The 16,964-nt window shown below is 46.7% G+C and overlaps 1 protein-coding gene across 7 annotated transcripts in view; it reads left to right on the top strand.

The window, feature by feature from the left end:
• The window catches only part of PDZD2 (PDZ domain containing 2), a 343,515-nt gene that overhangs the window by 201,178 nt on the left and 125,373 nt on the right, over positions 1 to 16,964 (top strand). The window contains exon 1 of one of the 7 annotated variants that reach the window (XM_078066607.1): positions 12,356 to 12,904. The exons of the other annotated variants lie outside the window; for them this stretch is intronic. The gene's annotated coding sequence lies outside the window, so the exon portion shown is untranslated. Of the gene's footprint in view, positions 1 to 12,355; positions 12,905 to 16,964 lie in introns of those variants that run through there. 7 annotated transcript variants of the gene reach the window in all.

A 16,964-nucleotide genomic window follows, 5' to 3' on the forward strand; every position in this document is an offset into this window, starting at 1 on the left:
ACTCTTGGTTTCAGCTCAGGTCATGATCTCATGGGTCAGGAGATGGGGCCCTGCTTCGGACGGACTCTGCGCTGAGCAGGGAGTCTGCTTGGGATTCTCTCACTCTCCCTCTGCACCCCCACCCCACCCCGTGCTCTCTCTCTCTCTCTCTCTCTCAAATAAATAAAATCTTTAAAAAAAAAAAAACAACTTGGGAGTTTCGCAAATTAAAATCACTAATGGCAAAAATCCGCATCGTCATTCCCAGTGATTCATGCTAAAGGTTTTAGGAATAGGATGCAGGGATCTCATTTTGAAAAGGAAAATTTTGTAAGTGGATGGTGCACGTCTCACGGAACAACTTGGAAAGTTTTGGAGGACAGAGGGAAATGTGGGGGTCACCCAGTGAAATCTGGCATCACTGCTCATTCCATTTTCTTAGATGAAGAAACTGAGGCCATAATTCAGTGACAAAGGTGGTTCTGGTTCCAGCTGGCAGCTCTGCTGAAACCCAGGCTACCTTGGGTAAGTGGCACTCTTGACACACAGCTGACGTGGAAAGCTGGTGGAGCGAACGTGCATCCAGACTAGCAGCCTCCCTCATCTGACGTGTGCTGGTAAGGGAGGTGGGGGCAGCATGAAACATTTACAGCAAGCCTGGCGGGGATTAGCATAGACAGACGGTGAGCTGAGCAAAATGTAGCACACGGAGAAAGCCTTAAGTGGTGAAAACGTGCCTAGTTGTCACTGGGAAAGAGGCCGAGTTTGGGATATGAGTTCCTGTTTGTTTTGAAAGCCCTAGGGCGGCTTCACGGGACACCTTTACTTTCTCAAAAAAGGTACGTGAGATGTTTCCAGAACTGTGCAGGGGAGCAGGGGAGCATGGGGAAGAGCAATGTCACCTCCCCTCCTGTCACCTACACTCTAGGGAGGAAAATTACCTTTCACCGGAAATGTCCAGATTTTCTTAGATTGCCGCTCTCAAGCCTGGGCAAAGAAGATGATGACCCTGGGCCCACAACAGTTGGCACTTTCTAGATCAGTTTCAACCTTGCGGCCTCCCCGAGATTTTGTTCCTGTTCCCCAGTGAGCCCGTCAAGCAGCCACAGACCTGTGCTGGGTGGTGGTCCTGCAGAGGCAGCCCACCTCCTGTGTGCCTCGGTGCTCATCCCCTGGGCGCTTCGCGGAAGGACCATCTTTGTCAGGGTCTAGATGTTTCTGCCTAGAGGCCGGCGAGCTCTCCAAACTAGCCCTGCCTCTCCTGAAGAGAAAGGTATTTCTGGGTTTGACTGCAAACATTCTGACGGCTTGTGAGCACGCCACTTGACGTGTGCACAGGCTAGAGAGTTTCAAAGACCAGAGGCTGAAGACGTAAGAGAAAGGGAGTTCTCATCTGCCTGTGTGTGTGTGTGTGTGTGTGTGTGTGTGGTGTGGCATGGCGTGGCGTGTGTGTTTGTGTGCGCGTGCGCACGCGTATGCTCTTGCATGACTGTGTGTTAATTGATTTTTAAATTTTTTTGTTTCAACACTCAGCCTGCTTAGAGACAAATATTAGTCTCAGACCTGTTTTTGAAAAATAGATGAAAGGACCGAGAGTATGCAGACAGGTTAATGAGCTCTTGGCCCCTCTCTGAGCACAATCCTCTTTTCACTCCGTCAGTGGGAAAAATTTCCTTTTTACCTGGAGCCGTCAGACTAGTGCTTTGTTCAAAAACCCTTTATTCGGAGCCTCTTGTTTTTAAGAGAATTTACTGGACGCTGATTTGGGAGGGGCTATAGTCATCTCAACACACATGGGGCTGCTGTGGAGAGAGGGTAGGGGGCCCATATATGTTCTTATTGCTTGCAAATGCTCATAAAAGTCTAAAGGCTGAATTCTTGGAAGGCAAACAACAGTTTGGGGGCTTTTATGCTGGCATTTATTTTTTTTTTCCATTTTTTCCTCCCTGGACATTTTCTAGATGCAGCACGCTGTGTTTACAAAAAGCCTTCTTCATTGGTTCATTCTAGAATAGGGTGTTGATGTCCACGTTGGCAGCTGCATTTGCCCTGCTAGGAGCAGACATGTCTTCCTGGTGTCATTCAGAGTCTGTTGGCCATGTCTGAGTGTTGGCTTCTCCACTCCAATTACAGTTGTATTGAATGGGAGAGTACGTTTTGTGTGCCCTTGGCCAGGTATGAGCCTGAGTTCTACTCCCACTGGGTTCCTGATGGCCTTTGAGCAATCGGTGAGTGAGGACACGTGTGCCATTTTTGTGTCGCTTCGAACCGGGGGCACCGGCTGTCCCAGCCCAGCGAGCAAACCGTGGGAGCTAGGTGTGGCATTCCTGTGCTTTCTGATACCTTCTGATGTCCTAATTCAGGTGCACCTATTTTTAGACTGGGCTTGCCCTGATTTGAGTGTTCCTTTCACAAGGCTGTGGCCCTCCTGCATGTGTTCAGATGTTTTCCTCAAGGATCGCTGGGTGTTCACTGATTCCCACTCTTTGAAGGCCTTGTAATCTGCCAGGGGCTGCAAGTGCAGAAACAAGTTGCCTCACTGTCCTTGGGCAGGAGTGTTTCGTTTGGCTTGAGATAAAACGTAGCATCCAGATGTCTGAGGAAGGGAGGGAGCTCCAGGATGGATGGGGCTGTTTCCTTGAGTATGAAATAGGATAGAGGGGTGAGCCTCCTATTGGAATCTGTCACTATTTCCCGAGGGTCCTTGTGCTCATTGTCACCATGGTAAGTACAGCTTGTGTGTAATGGTTTATAAACTGAGTAGCAGTATTTGCAAACTTGGGAAGCATGTGGCTGGGAGGAAAAGGTTGATGAAGACAATCACTACCACTTGAGTGAGAATGGGGACACAGCAGCCTGCTCTGAGAAGCGTCGGAAACTGGCGGAGCTGGTGAGCAAGACAGGGTCTGCCAGCCGAAGGGCTTGGTGGCCACTCTCAGGAGTTTGCATTTGGGACGTTTATGGCATTTAATACCTGCCGGGTAGAGAATGTTGTTAAACCTGTGGCCAAGGAGAGCTAGAAAGGAAATAAGAAACAGGGTCCCCCTCCACTGGAGGCTGTATGGAAAGAGAAGAGACGTTCTGAAAGGGTTTCCCAAGAGTTCAGAGTGGAAGTGCCCTTGAAGCTGAAGGGAGCGCCTTGGGGAAGGAGAGGTGCTGAGCTGGGTAAAAGGTTATTGGCACATTCAGTTGCAAGTGTCAACCCTCTACAGGTATCATGGAACCAGGTAGGGTGAGTACACGGAGTTCCTGGGATTGAGAAAGAACCATCTGGAAATCATTCGTGGACATCATTCTGGGTATTTCAGAATTCTCCCCGGAGGCATATTGAGAAAGTCTATGGAAAGGGCAAAGGACACCCATGGCTCTCCTGGGCGTGCCAGGGGCTCTCAGAGATAACGCTTCTTTTCAAGTTGCAGAGCTCATGTAGTTCAGGCTTCTCCTCTAATTTTTAAAGTAACTATAGTCATTATATTTCTTTTTTCTTCCAGTTCATCAATTTAAAAAAAAAAAAAAGGACCTGGCTCGTGCCTATCCTGACAGGAAATAATTTGGAAAATAAGATAAATGAAGTTCTTGGCCCTTCTGGAAGGGAAAGTACTGTGCCCTTCTGAGCGGAAGCCCCGATCTTGTGGATGACAGAAGCAGTTACCCAGAAAGATGGCCAAGATGTTTTTCAGTGGAACTCCATGTGGGTGTTTTGTGTGGCTTTTCAGGAAAAACCCTGGGCAGCATGTGGTTCCCTCTTTGCTCCTCTTGTCAAGTAACCAGTGGCTTGATTGGGGCTGGCAGCCCCTTTGGGGGACGCTCAGCACAGGCTCCTGGATCTTTTAACACCGCCCTTCCCCGAGCTTGCCACTTTCCCTTCCCACTTTCCCCTTTGTCACTTTCAATTAAGCCAGGAACTTTTGGAACCAAGACAAGCCATGTATAATTTGGTCAGTGATCTAAATAAGTTAAAAAGCAGAGAGGAAACTTATATGTGAAGAAATAGGGGTGGAATGAGGAGCTTGCATACAAGAGTCACTATAACCATGATTTCTTGAATGCCACTCTGTGGTCAGTGCTGAGATGAGCTCAAATATTACCATCTCTCTATTTTAGCAACAACCCTGAAAATGCATTGTACTCTTTCAGGTGAGGAAGGCGAGGCGTAGAGGTGTCTGATGATTGTTCATGTAGTGAGTAAGCAGAGAATGCTCTTAGCCGGTGGAGGTCCAACCGAAGCTCACTCTCTTTTCACAAAATATACTGTCCCCCTAAGAGATTCTCTGTGACAAGTGGGACACAGTAAGAAAACGGTGCCAAAAAGGAGAGAACAGAGGATTTAAGGATGTAACAGGCAGACCTGGTTTGGTTGGCAGCTCTCCCCGATCTGTGATTTAGGGAAGTTACTTAAACCCTGAGACATACTCTCCTCTATCAATCTGCATGGCGCTCAGTGGATCATCCAGCTCTCTGAAATCCGCATATTAACTATGTCACAAAAGGTTGTAGCTAAGTAATTCTTGAAGTTCCTGAGTCCAGTTTATTTTCTTTGAGGGTCTGATAGTCTAGCTTATTAGAATCTGAAGGCCCTTTTGTGAACTTTTTCTCGTGAATCTTAAAAATTACAGTTTAATGGGTCCGTGCTAGGAGGACCTCACTCTTCTTGGTTGAGGACAAACCGAAGATGCTTTGCCCACGGGCCCACCTCCTGTGAGGTACTGGGAGTTTGTGCTTCGGTGGCTGTTCTTACTGCCAGAGTCTTCATTGTTTCAAGGCCAGTTAGGCACATTCTTGGGTCTTTTGTTTTTTAAACTGTTTTAGATAACGTTTAAGACCTGGAAGTCACCATTGCCTGATTCCCATGGGAAATCTCCAGTTATTTAGAGAAATTCTTCTTGTGGGAAAAACAGGGGGGGAAACAAATAACTAATTGTTTGGAGGCTCATGGAAAGAAATTTCCATATATGACCCAGCTTCCTCACCGTTGTTTCTGAAAACTGTGGTTTTGTAAGTCAAATTTCTACCCCACACAACCATACATGATTCCGAAAGAAGGTTCTTTCTGGTAAAGATGAGAAATACCTTGAAAGTATGCCTAAGCCCAAACATTTCATTGAGTGTCCTGCGGTTTTTGATGGATTTCTTCCTCCAAGGGCTTCACCCACCCTTTCCTACTTGAGTAAGAGAGACTCTAATAATTTTTAATCATAATGTAGACTTGGTAAGCTTAGCATTTTTTTTTAAGAGGGATTACTTTCAGATCTGAAAATTACAGACTGGGTGCAATAAACCTTTAAAACTCAAAGCACCCCAGGGAACTCCACTGCCCCTGTTAAGCTTACAGAAGGGCTGCAGGAGATTGGGGGGGGGGGGGGGAAGAGTTGGCTAGTTCTAGAAACTGCTTTGAAAAAACATATTTCCAGTTCACACGTGCTTCGCCAGCCCTTCTGACATGCACCTGCAGCCCCATCACGCGGGGTGGAGTGTGCGGCGCGTACACTCTGATCAGGTGACCAAAACAGCGTAGCGTCCGTGGCTTCCCTTGACCCCTTAGCATCTTGGCAGGAGTCAAAGTTAAGCTTATTGTCTTGCTGCAGGGGAACAATGCCGAGGACTCTGCCTGCTGATCTGAGTCTTCCGTGTGCCTCTACGCTCTCCGTGTGTTTAGGGTGCACCTGCCTCCCTCGGTGGCATTTTAATGGAATTGTGACTATGGCCTCTGTCATGCTTATCCGGTTCCTATACTCCAAGTGGCATGGACCCAGACCTGATCCCAAACCTGGCTGGTAGCAGTCCTCTCCAGAATGCCTGTTTAACAAGCCTGCCATTGGGCACGTTCTGCTCACCCTGCCGGGGCCAAGTCAGGTGGCTCTGGCCAGAATGCAGTTGTCCCCTGGTGCAGCATCCAGGATGCGTAGCCCACTCTCCTTTCATCTATGAGGGGGAGAAGTGTGGAACTGTGGGAAATGCCAAGACCAAGAAGCCAACTTTAAGGGTTTCCTTAAGACCCACTTCCTGTGAAGGTCACTCTTGATGACCCCAGCCCATCGTGACACCTCCTGGGGGAAATCCTGGAGCCCTGGCTGCCTTTATCCATCACTTGTCCTTCAGCACATGTTGCATTGCAATGGTGGGAATCTTTTCGAATGAACAGGGTCTTGCCTGCCCAGCACATGCTTCTAGGAGACCCATCTTAATTACTTGTCTGATTCTGGTCTTGCAGGGTAGCTAATCTTGTGGAAGTCTTTGAGGAAATGCTTGCAGGGATGCTCATAAAAATTGATTTCTTGGAGAGCCCAGGCCCATGAGAGGCATTAGGGAGAAGTCTCAAGCTGACATCAAGGTGACATCGGCTAAGGAAATTGCTTGTTCCCTATGCTCAGCTGAGTGGGAGTTATCAACACTCACGGCCTGGTCCATGGGGGTCCTCAGGTTGAGGCAGGATTCCTGGGAATGAGTTCAAGTTGTGACGGGGGTAGATTTAGTTTCCAAAACCCAAAATGTCTCCATTTCTATGAAATTTACTACCCCAATTCAAAGGATTGATTGGACTGACAAGCCGGGACAGAAAGTGGGGACTGAGCATTGCTCTTGTGGCTGAGACCAGTGGCTAGTGGGTCTGAGCAGTCTGTCCTCAGCTGGGGGCCAAGGAGGTACAAATGCCTTGAAGTGAGGGCCTGGGCTGGTCCAGCACTCTTGGGGGGAGCCTGGCATGTGTGAGTCTGGTAGTGTATATCCTAAAGACTTCCTGCTTCTCTGAAGCGAGTCTTTCCTGGTCCACAACGATTGGTCCTTTTCTTCATCTGTGTTCAGAAGAGACATACTTTTCTTTTTGAATGGACTGACGTAATCCTCATTAATGGACCTTGATTCTGAAAAGGTGGCTGTAAGAATCATGTATCATTGTCCAAGACCTCAGGTCCTTGGGGCACACCGATGTGTACCCCCTATTCAAAGACAACATCTGAACATAGCATAAGTCTCGTTTCCTCCCTCTATCTTTTCCTAAAGAAAGCTGAGCAGTTTTGGGCGCCTGGGTGGCTCAGTTGGTTAAGCGACTGCCTTCGGCTCAGGTCATGATCCCAGGGTGCTGGGATCGAGTCCCACGTCGGGCTCCCAGCTCAGCGGGGAGCCTGCTTCTCCCTCTGACCCTCTCCCCTCTCATGCTGTTTCCCTCTCTCTCTCAAATAAATAAATAAAATCTTTAAAATTAAAAAAAAATTTAAAAAAAAAAAGAAAGCTGAGCAGTTTTAACGTGTCAGCATTTGTGTAGATGTGGAGACAAGCTACGAAGATGGGAAAAGTGAGGGGAGACCCATCCCAGCCTCAGAGATAGGGACTGAGTTAAGGGGTGCTGGCACTTTACTGCACACACGTGGAAGTTTAAACCAAAGAGCACCCCATCCAGAAGGAAGGGCAAATCAGATGGCCAAGGAGAATGCGTGAGAGTGTTTGAAAAGTCCTCGACATACTTGTTTCCTATTAATAAGTTCTATTATAAAAAGGCAGGGGTGGGAGCTGTTTGATAAAATAAGATCTGGATGCACCAGTCAAAGGGAGAGTTAGTATGAACACTTCTCAAACATATTTGACTGTGGAGCTCTTCTGCCATAGGGCATCTTCTCAAACTGGTATTTCGTAGAATGTATTTGTGGGAAAACTAGGGTAAGGTAATTAAGAAGACTACAAAGAAGGAACCCTTGAGAAAAAAGATGCAAAAGGGCAGTGAAACTGTTTTAAGGATCTGACATGAAGAGAACTTTATCTTGTTTTTCCATTTATTTACTAGAACTTAGGGGTATGCTGGGCTCTGAAGGAAGTAAGAGGGAATTTTCTGGTAATTGCTGACCCAGCACTTCCAATGGAGCAAGCTCCAGGGAGGCGAACAGTCCTCACCTCTGCTCAAGAGCCTCGTAGAAGCTGCAATGATTCAGCTCAGGGTTTTTGGGATGTTGAATCTGGATGCTTTAGGAAAGAGATGGCCGCTCCAGTTCACAACACCCCCCATTGCTCTTGCCTAACCTGCTTCTCTCACTCATCTAACTTTCTACACCCTGACAATATTTATGCTTACAGCCCTAGAGTGGGAAGCCATCGTGGTAATAAGTACAGTGTAATCCAATGCCGTAAGAACCCACATCGGCTGTTCTTTGTTGCAGAGGGCTGTCTTGTGCATTGTCAGGTGCTTAGCACTATCTCTGGCCTCTACCCTTTAGGTGCCAGGAGCAAGCGCTCCTCCTTCCCACGTGGTAAAGTCTTCCCCACCTTGAACACCACTGGTCTATGTGAAAAGCACAGAGGAGAAGGAGCAGGAGTTAGTGTTTTTCATGATGCAGGCATTGGGGCTGGATCAAGAGTGAAGATGCTTAGGCTTTATCCTTTGAGCAATGAGAAATTATCAGAGCAATGAGAAATTATCAAGCAGATCTTACATACTTGCCAGTGGATGTCTCTGTGCGCAGGATAGATTGGAGGAAGAGAGAATTGTTGGGACTCAAGGCCCTAAACATGACCGAGTCCAGGAGAGGGGACAGCGAAAGACGTACAGAGTAGAGCAGGCAGGACCCCACCACAAGTGCAAAGAAGGGAAGAGGCCAGTGGGTGGTGACTTGCGTGCTGGGTGACCTGGGACGACATTAATTAAAAGAGGGGCTAGAGGAGGAGGAGCTGGTCTGAGGGAGAGCAGGATAGGTTTTATTTTAGGGGGTGCTGAGTTTGCGATGCCACAAGACATGCCACTGGAGCAGGACAGGCGACAGGCAGAGGTCTGGGTCCGAAGCTCCGGAGGAAGATGGAGGGTGAGGAGTTGGAGGCTCTGGCTTGGTGGCAGTTGCTGCGGAGGTGGAGGGCATAACTCAGGGAAGGGGGAGGAGCAGAGAGATGCCGGGGCCTCTCCAGGTCTCACCCTGGCTGCCCGCAGGGAGGACGCAAGTTGAGCTTGGAGATGGAGCCGGGCTGACCGGAGAGCTGAAGGCAGGGGCAGCCCCCAGACTTTTGGTCTCATTGGCCAGATTCAATTGCAAAACAAAACAAAACAAAACAAAACAAAAACCAGTTCTGTAGACAAGCAGATGGCAGCTGCGTGGAGCTTTCCCGGGGTGGGGGCACGGTCTGTGAGCCCTCTTCCTTGGTGGCCCAAGTTGGAAGGGAGCTGCTGGTTGACAGTTCCAGGCCAGGGCTCTCCCTGTTTGCACAAGCTAGAGGGTGTTGCCCATCCAGATGAACACCATCGTCTCTGTCACAGAACACAGAAACAAACTGAGCACGCTGTTGGCGTTCATAACTTTCTGGGAGTTACTTTTGACTGGGGGTGGGGAGAAGACAGGAGGAAACTTTAGTGCTTCCTGTTATTTTTGAGTCATTTATGAATTTTACCTTATGGCAAGTGGTGGCCTTTTCACGTTGTGGCTTTCGTAATAGGAAACATGATCCCCATAGGACTGGCCAAGGGGCAATTGCAAAGAAAGTCCAGGTTCCATTAGCTTTTTAAAAAGTGTATGTAATATAAGATTTACCATTTTAGCTATTTTTAAGTGTACAGTTCCATTGGCATTAGGTCTATCCACATTGTTGTGCAACCCCCACCACCGTCCATCTTCAGAACATCTTGTCTTGCAAAACAGGAACTCTGTAAACTCTGTCCCCAATAAACACTAACTCCCTGTTCTCCCCCTTCCCCCAGCCCCTGGCACTCACCATTTTACTTTCTGTCTCTGTGAATCTGACTACTCATAGGGGCCTCACATAAGAGGAAGCATCTGATATTTACCTTTCTGTGACTGGTTTATTCACTTAGCATCATGTCCTCAAGTTTCAGCCCTGTTGTAGCCTGTGTCAGAATTTCCTCCCCTTTTAAGGCTGAATAATATTCCACATTTGTCTATTAATTAGTTAGTGGGCACTTGGGTTGCTTCCACCTTTTGGGTATTGCTGCTGTGAACATGGTTGTACAAATAGCCATTTGTGTCCCTGCTTTCAGTTGTGTGGGAGAAATACCCAGAGCATCTCTTGGCTTGTGTGGCATTGTTGCATTCTTTCTCTATTGGGGATTGCTAGAATTACTTTCTAGCTCCCTGTCCTTCTGATGCTGCCTTTGTTACCCTTCTGCTTTGGCTCCTGGGAGAACCTCAGGTGTGAATGTGGGCTGGGCATTGTGACGAGCTGGAGAGCCATTACTGAGCCCCCGCCCTTAGTTCTTGGCTCTGAAGATCTACAGCTTGTCCACCTAGCGCTGTCCTAGAATTTGAATGAGGGAGATCCAAGTTCTAATCTCAGTACTTGAACTAATATGCCATAACCTCAGCAAGTTTTTTCATCTCTCTCTGGGCCTCTGTTTCAACATCCCCACAATGAGAAGGTAGAGCTAAGTGATGCTTAGAGTTCCTCCTAGATCACAGAGGGGGAGAGCATAGTGGTCTCCTGAGCCCAGGAACCACCCTCCTAGGGTGGGTGAGAGGAAGCTCCAGATTCCTACCCCGGGCAGTTTGACCCAAATCTCATCTTCCTCAAACCTTGGATGGCTAGATGTTTCTCATGGCTTGTGTACTTGCTGTGTCCTGGTACACGCTGCATGGCTAGTTTTGTGAGTAAATGTAGCAGCAATTCCCCTTAAAGCAAAATTATATAATATATATTATCCGCTCTTTGTTGAGAGAATGGGAGAGAGGTGGAATAACTGTTTTCACCATAGATTATTGGCAATCTCACAAACTAATACTGGAGAGAATATTCTATAGGCAAACTTTGCTTCCGATTAAGCTGTAGTTGGTCACGAACCAAGAAAATATTAACCCCCTTTTCTTCCCTCACTTCCTAAATTTTTTGAAGAACAGACCTCCTTCTTCTTAGCTTAAACTCAGAGCAGGTCAACTGTCCTGGAACTGGAGAGGTGAATCCTAGAAGGACACCCATGTGATCAACTTACAGCAACCTGGATGGCACATGAAAATTTGGGCTGGTCTGGGATTCCCTGCTCGGGTTTAGAGACTAGGAACTGATCTTCCGTCAGTTCCCTCTCTGCCCCACCAGTGAAACATCATATATATATATATATATATATATATATATATATATATATATATATATATATATGTATATATAATCTCTTGCTTTTCTTGGTCTCGTCTATAAAAAGCAGATCACCTGCTTTGTTCAAGGATGTGGTATTAGGCTAGATAACTGGAACCCATTTGAAACAAGTGAAAATGTATAGCATTTTCTTCTTTGGGGACATTTTAACCATCTTATTAAAGAAAAACCAGACTTTCTTTAAGTCTGGATACTAAGTCAACAATTTTTTAATATACAAAATTTTTTTTAAATTTTTAAATTGAAGAACTTCCCATGGCGATCGGGACTAGCTTTTGACAACACACGGTTCATAGAGGGGAATCCATATTGGATAAAACTCTAAAATAAATGAATAAAGAAAGGATGCCTGGGTGGCTCTGTTGGTAAAGCGTCTGCCTTCGGCTCAGGGCATGATCCCAGAGTCCTGGGATAGAGTCCGGCATCAGACTCCTTGCTCAGCAGGGAGCCGGCTTCTCCCTATGCCTACCATTCCCCCCCTGCTTGTGCTCTTTCCCTCTGTATCTCTCTGTCTTTGACAAATAAATAAATAAAATCTTTTAAAAAATTACAAAAAAATAAAACATAAAATAAATGAATAGAGAAAAACAGACTAACATTAATTCTAAAACCTCACAGTTTGTCCAACTTTTCCAAAAGTATGACCTGAGAATAACTGCAGATGAGCAGAGGACATTGCTCCTTTTTTGTTCCTGACAAGTGTAGCTGCTAAAAGGCTGTCAGTATTTTAATAACAAGACATCATTCCCATTTTAATAGCTTTATGTAAATTTTCATACCCACTCTGAAGGCCATGGGGTTTCTGGACCTGTGTCTCAGTTGATGGTACATGAAAGAACCTTTTTGCTCTAGCTGCGAATAAGGCGAATTTTATGCATAGTGGGAGTCATGGTCTATGTGTGTTGGTTTGGGGGAGGGGAGCTATTTTTAAAAATTCTATTTCCTGATAAAAATCTTATCATCTTTGTAGTTGCTGTCATTCTAGCTAGGTAAGTGTTCTCAAGAGCTGGCTCATAATCTCTGTTTTGGGGATCAGTGGTCTGGGATGGAAGATGGGAGTGTTGTTGGAGTAGGAAAGTTGTAAATTTGGGATCATCACAACAATGGGCTTTTTTTTTTTTTTTTTTCAAATGGTCTTTTACTTACCAATGGGCTTCTTTACAGAATTATTTAAAGTCTCAATTTTTATTCCCATTTAAATGCAGTAAGAAACCTGGCCCTTTAAGAAGTGCAAAGGAAAACAGGTCACTGGGTGGTAAGTTTCTCAGTTGATCACCCTGGCTTCACATTTGGGGTGTATTTTGGTTGTCTCGCGCCTGAAATCTTCAGTGCTCCTCAGGTCGTGGTGGCATCTGCACCATGATGCTATTGTGGGTCCTCTGTGGATGGAAGCCCGGTCTGCAGACACCTGCGGGAGGAAACCACAGATGACTTCTGCCAGGATCTAATTCTCCCCCATACTCCTGGCAAATTAAAGCCGCGTTTAGCAGCAGGGTTCCAGTGCACTGGCAGGGCAAGGGTTGGCTCATTCTCTTACAGACACAGTGTAGCTGGATGCACTCATAAATGAAAAATGATCTGAGTGCTGTGGGTGGGGCCCTCGAGCTCAGGAGGTGAAGCTGGAGGAGGAGAGAGCAAATCTGCTTCTAAGCTCAGTAGGGCATGGGGAGCGGGCAGGAAGCCGGAGCACGCACTGGCATGGCTCACATTTTTGTTGATAGCTAATAGCCTAGAACTTTAAAGAACTGAATGGAGAAGGGAAATGAAGCACAACAAACTTTGGAGCCTGTCCTGGGCAAGCGGCTGTGAGACACAGTGGAGCGCGCTCACGAGATCAGCTCAGAAGCAGGTAGGAGGGGGGACCTGAACAGGGGAGAGAATCGGATATTCTCTCTGAACACAACTTCTATGGTTTTTGTTTTTGTGGTTTTTTTTAAAGCATATGAGAAATGAGTAGATAATACTGACATAAGAAACAGACCTCGCCTGAATTGTGCTGATATCTGCCCAAGCGAGAGTTTTTCTCAGTTACTCGTTTGATGACCAAATGCTTGTTACATTCTGGGGGTTGCTTTAAAATCACACAAAATCACACAGCAGTTAGTTAAAACTGATTTTAAAACTGGCAGATGATAAATGAATTGCAGGCACTGTTTTAGAACACATACTTTGAAGATAGCCCGCCAGAAACTGATTTTCAGGCTTGACCGTTGCTGTATTTTCATACTTCAGCACCAATAAGGTGCTTGCTAATTTTTGCTGGCTTTTGTAAGAAAGGAGGTAGATGTATAACAGCTGTGAAATATCCAGAAATTGACTGGGATCCAGAATGAAGCCTGAATGCACTAATGTTTTCTCCATTAAGGCAGGCTTTCTCTGCTCAACTTCTAAGTCAGGGAATTGGAAAGTGAAGTGTGGATCGTGAGTATTTGTCATGGGGGGGGGGGGGCTGAGGGTTGGAAACTGTCACGGTGATGTCTTCACACTCAGAAGTAGAAAATAAATGGGGAGGGCCAGGGGTCACAGCCACACGCACAGATAATTGAGAGACTGCTCTGGGGCTCCCGTTGTGGCTGCGTCTCAGAGCATCCTTTCCACTGCTGGGGCTCTCGAGAGAGGAGCAGAACAGAATGAAGACCGTCTCAAGCCTGGGTTTCTAAACCACTGCCAGGCCTTGCTTCTGCTAGGCGCCTGGATAATTTGACATGGATTCCCACCGCCCCAGTGAAGTGGTCAGAGTAGTGGAATTGAGCTGACCTGGGGGAGGTCGGAAATGGTGTGGGTGGTCAGAGTGACAGGAGCACCAGAATTAGATCCAGAATTTAGTATTTTGGTCGAATAGTCCAGCCTGAGTACTGGCGCTCTTTGAGTTGAGCTTTTGAGAATGCCCTGTCAGCCACAGGGGTGTGTCTGGGGAGGCAGATGTGAGAGCTGCTTCAACTACTGGCTGGCTTCGTCCTCGTGCGGGGGCCAAATCTTCCGGCTTTGCATTTTAGGCCTGGAGGGCTGGGAGATGGCTGGGCTTAGTCAAGGCAAGCCCATACCTTATCGCTGGTTTCTTCTTCCCTCTGACTTCTCTGCCTTCCACAGCGACACCCACAGAGGTGTGGGGCGGGGTGGGGGTGGGGGGTATGACACAGCCTCTCCTGTTCCCCACCACCCCCAACTCTTGTTCTTTCTGGCCTGCTCTCCAGCAGTTGGGTGGGGCCCCTTTGTCTCCTATCCTTTATGCGTCTGTCCCAGGTGCTTTTGCAGTGAATTAAGATGAGCTGGGGGACTCCTTTTCAGGTTCCATTCTGGAAGCAGTCAGAGGTCAGCCAACTGTGGCCTGTGGACCAAATCCAGCCTGTCTCAGCCTGTTTTTGTGGGGCTCAGGAGCTAAATATGTATTTTACATTTTAAAGGGTTGAAGAGACCAACAAAGAAGAATATAGGACAGAGACAGATACAACCTGCAAAGCCTAAAATATTTTCTCTAGGACCTCTTAGAGAAAATAGTTGCTGACCTCTGATTTTTAACATCATTCATGACCAGAATGACCAATGGAAGTTCTCCACAGCTTCAATGAGCTATTGTTTTGGAAACTGATTTTCATTTGTCAGTCTGTTAAATGGCATTATTGCCTTAAAAGGGGTGGATCAGGAACAGGGAAGTTGGAAGATTTTCTGCAGGGTCCAGTCAATGGGAAAGAAATGTCAGATGAACTGTGCAATACGGCTGGATTTTGCCCCTGTCCCCTTGTTGGTGAACCTGCTGGTGAAGCCATCCATGAGACAGACCCACCACATGTTGATGGTGCCCCCCACTGGAAGAACCTGATGGGGAACATAACACCCCACTAACTTACACAAAAATGATTCACTTCCTTGTTTCTCTTTTGTGGACAGAATGCTGGCCAGAATTCTACAATCCGAGTTGTTTGGTATTGCCACTCTGGAAAAAAAATTTTTAAAAAAAGATGTTTTCTGTAATAAAAAAGATAGTGAGTTAAGTGAATGTCATATTTTCTCATATCCAGAACAGTGTTCCTTTATTGCTCTCTAAGAAAGCCTACTCTAGGTACACCAGCCTTTCCCCTGAACATGCAGTTCTCCTCCACCCAGCACAGTATTTCATTGTTAATGTCATTTCTAATAAGGGAAGAGGAAAATCTGGTGACCTTGCTCATGTTTAACTTGTGTCAAAACTGCAGGCCTGGATGTGGAGCAGACTTCTGTAAGTAGCTCATTGTCCACTGCAGAAACACAGAAAAGTTCCTCACAAGGAGATTATAGTTTAAGAAGAAAAACAAAACAGCCAGTATTAATTTCTTTTTTTCTCCAAGACACTTCAGCCATCTAGCATCCTGTATTTGGAAATTGGATGCTGTCCGTGGAGAAGAATGGGGGTGGGGCCCAGTTTGACAGATGAAAACAAGTGAGGAAGTATGAAAATCTGTGTAGTCTGGTGTCTATGGGAGTTCATGGCTAGAAAACAAGATGGCGGCAACGCACTTGACAAGTCGACTTGTCAGAGCCGACAAGGGTGGGTCCTTTAATCTACCATGTGAGCGAGGCAGCACCTTTGACTGTATTTAGAAAGGAGTTTGGCTCTGAATGTAGAGATTAAGCAACCGGCTATTCCTGTATGTGCTGGAATTTCTCAGACATAGTCAGAGACCTGATTTGCGTAACTGCTGAAACTCGACTAGAAGCCGAGCAGACTGAGGCCTGGACTCCCCAAGCAAGGAGCAGTTAGGAATCACAGCACGTGAGGGAATTTATTAAGCTTGCCCAAGAGGGTGTGGTGCTGTGTGGCCAGATTTAATGGGGCAGGCTCTGGGGTGAAGGGTCAGCTTTGGGTTCCCAGCAGGCCATGATTAGAGGGTGAGTAACCTCTTCCTCTACATGAGTTGGTGGTATGTATCTAAGAGCTCTAGAACTACCTGGTATCTCAAGGTAGCGTGAGGGACCTTTTTGTTTCTGAGCCATGTGACCAAGCTGGCTCATAAGGATACAGAAACCGCCAGGCAGTCAAAGTCTGATCATGAGCTAAACTGGAGGATAAGCCACGAGCAGCACTTAATTAGCCAAGTCGTTTGTAGAATATTGGGAGGGCAAGTGTGTCAGCTCAAAACTGGAGCGTCTGCCCCCTCCCTTTGGCTCTCTGAACAGGGCTGGAATCTGACCTCTGCTCATCAGCTTTTTTCTGATGGTGAATAGGATAAAAGATGGAGCTAAATGTGTGCCTATGTGTGCAAAAGTATGAAAATCTAGAAGAGAGGAATGGCCAACCAAATAGAAATTATGATTCTGAGTTAGAAAGGGAGACTTGTGATCAGGCTGTGTCCCTCTTAAGAACTTCTGTAGGCAATGCATCCTCTCAACTCCAAACATCCTTTCTAGACATTTCCTGCAGTGCGGGCCAGGAGCACAACATCCATTTCACCTTGGATGTCCTGACTGGAGCTCTGCTGTTTCCTCAGTGGCCAGGGAATAAGGGGACAGCATCCCTCTTCCATTGACAAGACACCTGCTCTGCTTAGGAGAGGAGGAGGCTGAGTGTGCCCTACTAGGACATCTTCTGATGGTTTTTCTATCCCTGGTGGCCCACTACCTTAGGTTGCCATGGTTTGTTAAATCTAGGTGTGTGTGGGCATGCAGCCACACTACACTGCATTCCACAGATGGCCTCAGTAGGGCACGGGGTGAGCTCACAGTCTCAGCTTAGATACAAGGTCCCTGTGCAATGAGTTGAGCCCTGGCAGCAATTGACCTGGGCTCTAGATCTGCCTCCCTTTGTATGATCCCTTCCTGAAGAAGCAATATAACTATATTTTACATGCACCAGAGGAACTTGGCACTTAGAAGGACCCACAGATGAATCACAGACCTGTACCTCTGAAACAAATAATACATTATATGTTTAA

The sequence above is a fragment of the Halichoerus grypus genome, chromosome 2 (assembly GCF_964656455.1).
Source record: "Halichoerus grypus chromosome 2, mHalGry1.hap1.1, whole genome shotgun sequence".
Lineage (NCBI taxonomy): Eukaryota > Metazoa > Chordata > Mammalia > Carnivora > Phocidae > Halichoerus > Halichoerus grypus.